Raw genomic sequence first — 6130 nt, 5'->3', positions numbered from 1 at the left:
ATGGTAGCCAAATCCAAGAATTGGACAAATACTGAGTTAAAAAAAATTCAAATACTCAATGCGTGCACATGGCTTTAGTCTCTTATCAGTGAATTTTTTTGGGGAGGGTGGAGGGGGGGGGGTAAACACTCGTTTAGAACAAAAGAGTCCCATCACATATAGCGAGTACCAGCGATCCAACAATACGTCCAGGTCAAGATCACTGATACGTCGCTACATGTCACTAGTAAGCTTTTAAACAAGCAGATCTAATTAACGACGCAGTGACGATACGGCGATCAGTATAACAACCTCGGCGGTTGTTGGGACCCTGTCGCAGCAGCTATTCTGATGACTCAGACCTTGATAGAGGTGTGGTGCTTACACCTAGGGGGTGCCTTTACGTAGCCTTTTCCATGCCCCTTTGCTCTGATTGGTGGCCACTACTGCTGCGCTGTCATTATCGGATTGGGTGACCTTGTAATACAAAAGGGCAAGGCAGTAGCACTTTATTTTGTTCCAGCAGACTGAAGGCAGATAGCCGTAACGTTCATGACTGAGGCAGTGATAGATCCAGGAAAGGGTTAAGGAGTAAGGGATGGGGTTTTTACCTAAGGAATGTGGTGGGGGTCAGCGAGCAGGAGGAGAGATGGGGAGCAGGGGTCATATAAGAAATAGGTCCCATGTTAAGGTGTCATTCCTTTTTCCTGGACTCAAAGACTGAACCAGCAGTATGGATGCCTTGCTGAGGAGCGTTCAGGCTGCGGCTTTGACTTGTAGGCCCGAATGGATTCAGGCCCAGCTAGACGAATTGCTGAAGAGTGCCCGGGATACAGCATCTGTCCCTTCTGAAGATCAAACTTTAAGAAGATCCAGGCCTCCTGAGAGACTAACTTCTGAAATGGCCAATAGGACTCACAATAGGATCATAAGTCCTTCTGTTACTTCTAGGAAAAGAGCAAAGCGCAGCACGGCCTCTGATCCTGCTTACAAACCAGGAAGGAAACTACAGTACCAGAAGAACAAGGTACAGAGAAAAGAGAGACCATCTAACCAGAGAGACACCAAGAAGTCCAAGGAGAAAGTCCAGCTCTACTGATGTGCCAGCCAGAGAAGCAGCCAAACAAGCTACAACTGACGTGACGACAGCCCACGATGAATCCTTAGAACTTCCTCAACAATCTTTGCATCATTCTAGAGGACATCATACGGCCTCACCCCAGGAACTGAACCAACACGGGGGGGATGGGCTTAGGACACAACTTTTCTGGATCCGGGTTCACATTACACGAGGAGTGGTAGGAATCCAAAAAGACAACTGCGCAAAACTTCTTTAACCAGACAGACTTCATCGGCCGGCTCAGGATTTGAGTCAGGCAATAAATCTACAGCTACAAGACTCAGCAGAGATTCCAAACAATGACTGACACAGATAACGACTCCCCACTAGAGGGCAGCAGCACGCAGCACTTAAATAATGAAGGGGCTGTAGAGACTATAACTATTACATCACGGACGGCTGGTCAACCTAGGACGCAGCCAGGTAATGGTGAGACCACTTTTTCTTGTCCTATATCTAGTGTAACAACACCTGTAATAAGTGCAATGGGCGCAGTTGGGGGTGCAGTTCCAGGCAATGTAGGATGGGATCTTAATTCAGTAGTACAACAATTAGTGTCAGGGGTTAAGGAGGCTTTGAGTCAGTCTAGCTTACCCATAACTTCTTCTCCTATTGCTGCATGGTGTGGAAATGGTCGCCGGACATCAGAGGTGGTAGGTCAGTCGTGTGCTGACCCAGAGACACAGGAGGACGCAGTAATTTCACAAGGGGTTACATTATCTGATTCCGCAAAAGGAGAATTATATGTATGTTTTGAGGGTCCTCTAGGAATTCATTTGAAACAGGAGGTTAGGGAGAAGATTTGGGCCGACGAATATGTGGAAATATTTTCATTATTGCCCGTAGAAAAATATAACTTGGATAGAGTAAGGTTTGATGAGAGAAAAAGAGGAACAAGAAAGACGGTATTGTCTCATCCCCCAAACATTTGCCAATTGGTTACAAGCCTTTGCCATATTAGCAAGTGTAATAGGCCAAAAAACTCCTGAACATTGCTCTGCCTTATTTTGTTACATGGATTCTATCGGGGAGGCGCACCGTGTGTATGGAGGTTTAGCATGGCTGTGCTATGATGAGCAGTTTCGCCAACGAAAGGCTGGTCGCCAAGGGATTCGTTGGGATCACAAAGATATTGGTTTATGGATGAGTCTCATGACAGCGCCACGTGGGGTTAATCAGCCCTTTCAGGGCTATGTCGGCAGATCACCAGCAATCGGATTGTCGGCAGCAAACCGAAAAGGTTGCTGCTGGCAGTTCAATGATAGCCAGTGCAGATTCAGAAACACATGCAGGTACAAACATGAATGCACCTTCTGTAGTGGAAACCATAGCCTATCAAAATGCTTTAAACGAAATAAAACCCCAACAGCAGAGATTAACCAAAAAGGGGGAAACCCCAATTAGACTCGGGGAGATGGTGGGCTAAGCAGGTACCCAGATAGAAAAGCAGCACAATTGCTGGGGGAGGGTTTCTCAGAAGGTTTTAAGATCCCATCTACTTCAGGCCCATTAACCTGTTCTCGTAACCTTGCTTCAGCTTATACATATTCTCACATTGTCTCCACAAAAATGAACAAAGAAATTGACATGGGCCGCATGGCAGGCCCATTCACCAAAATGCCAATAGAAAACTTAAGGGTTTCTCCATTGGGGGTGGTCCCAAAGAAAGAACCCAATAAGTTAAGGCTGATCCATTATCTGTCCTTCCCTCATGGAAGCTCAGTTAATGATGGAATCGATCAGGAACTTTGCACAGTCTCGTATACTTCATTTGATACAGCGATTGCATGGGTACAGAAGTACAGCAGAGGAGCTTTAATGGCAAAAACAGACATGGAAGCTGCTTTTAGACTCCTACCAGTCCATCCAGAAAGCTTTCATCTCTTGGGTTGTCAGTGGCAGGGAATGTTTTATGTAGACTTGTGTTTGCCGATGGGCTGCTCCATCTCATGCTCCTTGTTTGAATCATTTAGCACATTTTTGGAGTGGGTAATAAAGGAAGCCGGCGTGCGTTCAGTCCTTCATTATCTAGATGATTTCCTATGTATTGGTCCACCAAAGTCATTTGTTTGTGCTTCATTATTGTCAGCGATTGTCGGTTTTTAAGCGTTTCGGAGTACAGTTAGCATCAGATAAAACAGAAGGCCCGTCTACACTTATCAAGTTTTTAGGAATTTTGATTGACAGTGAGGCCATGGAGTGCAGATTACCGGATGACAAGGTCAGTGATCTGCTGGAGGCAGTCAGAGAAGCTAGATCTCACCGTAAGATCAGATTTAAGGATCTACAATCGCTGTTAGGAAAAATGAACTTTGCTAGTCGCATTATTACAATGGGTAGAGTTTTTTGTAGGCGCCTAGCTGCAGCTACCTCAGGCATAACCTTTCCACATCACTTTGTGCGGCTGGCTAGAACATTAAAGGACGATCTGGCGGTATGGGAACAGTTCTTAATGGAGTTTAATGGGAGGTCATTGTGGTTCAGACCACCGGTTTCAAATTTTGATCTAGACATCCACACTGATGCAGCGGGGTCAACTGGTTTTGGTGCATATTGTTCTAGACAGTGGTGTGCAGATAGGTGGCCAGAGAGTTGGAGAAACAATGGGTTAACACGAAACTTAGTACTCCTTGAATTGTTCCCCATAGTGGTTGCTTGTGAAATTTGGTGCAATATTTTCCAAAACCGAAAAGTGAGATTTCATTGTGATAACTTGGGAGTTGTAGAAGTCATCAACAAACAATCAGCGTCTTCCCTGCCTGTTACTTTGCTGCGTCATGTAGTGCTGCGCTGTTTAAAGTCAAATTGTCAGATTACAGCTGTGCATGTCCCCGGTGTGTGTAATTCTGTGGCTGATGCTCTGTCTCGTTTTCAGTGGGACAGATTCCGTTCGTTAGCCCCGATGGCAGAGGTACAAGGCAAGTTAAGTGTCCGGATTTTCTGTGGTCACTGCCAGTGACACCGCATACGCTCTGATAGAACAGTCTGTAGGTGTAAGCACATGGCAGAGGTACCAGTCAGCATGGAGGGAATGGGAAGACTTGTGTGCTCTAGTGGGACATGATGCCAGGTTACATGACAATGTTTCCTTGTTGTTATTTTACATTAGCAGGGCCTTTGTGGACGGTACTTCATTGTCCAGTATTAATAGTAAAATGTCAGGATTAGCCTTTTGGTTTAAGTTGCACGACGTCACTGATTACACAAAGCATTTTTTAGTTAAGCAGGCCCTAAAGGGTTACAGGAAAAGTTGTAAGAAGACCAGAGATAAACGGCATCAGATTTCTTTCCAGTTATTGCAGCAGATACTAAGTGTACTAGGCCAAGTCTGTAGCAGTCTGTTTGAAGTGTTACTCTTTAGTTGTGCATTCACACTGGCCTTTTTTGAGCTTTTAGAATCAGCGAGTTAGTGTCGAGTAGCTCCACCAGAAGTGGGGGTCTACAAGCCGAGGACGTGCATCAGTACACAGACAGATTGGAATGTTTTCTGGCAAAGTCAAAAACTGATCAACAGGGTAAAGGAAAATGGATCACATAGTTTCCTTTAAGCGGTTCCAAGGCCTGCCCGGTCATCTGTTTTAGAAACTATGTCTCAAGAAGGCCAAATATCCAAGGTTCATTACTAATTCATGAGGATTGTAAGTCTGTCACAATTTCAATTCACAGCAGTTCTTAAAAAATGCCTGACAATATTGAGAGAGTCTCCAAATGCATTCACTTCACACTCATTTAGGATAGGAGCAGCAACAGAAGCTGCTAGATGGGGCTTAGGGCCGGACATAGTTAAAAAAAATCGGGAGATGGGAATCGAGCAGATTTAAGAGTTACATTAGATTGCATTTATTATAAATGGCGTACATGTATATTTACATGTTTACATATTTATATGTACATTTTGGTAATCTTATAGTAGTTGTGTCTTCATTTAGATAATTGTGTGATAATTGTGTTTTTTTTTTTAGCTGAACAGCAATGCCTGGTTTGGATCATGGGACATTCATTTGTTTTTTGGGGGGCCTTACGTGCAGCAGTCAGGCCTAATGGCAAACAGTTGGGGTTGCCCAGTTCCTTGGCACGGGTGACATGGATAGGAAAGAGGGGAATGCAGTGGCATCAGCTGTTAAAAGAAATCCAGTATCATGTGGAGTTCTACCGCCCCCCGGATGTCTTACTTATCCATTTAGGTGGTAATGATTTAGCAATAAGAACATCAAGACATTTAGTTAGGAACATAAAGCTCGATATGTTGAATTTATGGAGGTCTTACCCAGAAACAGTGGTGGTCTGGTCGGATATAGTAGCTAGACAAATGTGGAGAACAGCGCGATCAGTGGCTCGCATCACAAGGATAAAGGTTAATAAAAAAATAACAAAATTTGTGTTGGAAAATGGAAGGGTGGCCATACGTCACCAGATGCTTGAAAATACAAAGGAACATTTTTGGAGAGATAAGGTACATCTTAATGACATTGGCATTGATATATGGATGTTGGGAATACAAGGAGTAGAACGAGCCATTAAGTTGTAGAGGAACTCACTCTTGTAAGGTGTCACAAGAGTGAGTCTTGGCGGGATGTGGTTGTTTAAACCCCCTCTTTGTTGGTTGGAGAATTAGGTTTTTAATGGGGTCCCTGGGCCAGAGCTCAGCGGACAGTGGAATATGGGTCCTTGGGGAGGAGCTCAGTGGACAGTGGAATAGATGGGTCCCTGGGGAGGAGCTCAGCGGACACAAGGAAAATGATCAAGGGGTATACCCAGATTCCCCCTTGAGCTAGGTGTACACGGTGGAGGGGGATATGGGGCTGGGACTTATAACAACCACATCTCTGGGCCGATAATCTTGTTTTTTATTGTTGATGTTTTTTCTTATAAAATAAAGGGCTGCTGTGGCCAAAATTTTAATCCATGTCACGCAGTGTGTGGTGTCTTATTTATTAGGTTACCAGGAGCGCAATTCACTAATCCATCAGTCATGACCCATAAACCATGCGGTTAGCTTCAGCATCCCCGTCTGAGTTGCTAGTGCGCTAT

This window comes from Anomaloglossus baeobatrachus, chromosome 7, assembly GCF_048569485.1.
Source record: "Anomaloglossus baeobatrachus isolate aAnoBae1 chromosome 7, aAnoBae1.hap1, whole genome shotgun sequence".
Taxonomy (NCBI): domain Eukaryota; kingdom Metazoa; phylum Chordata; class Amphibia; order Anura; family Aromobatidae; genus Anomaloglossus; species Anomaloglossus baeobatrachus.
This window is presented reverse-complemented; position numbering follows the sequence as displayed.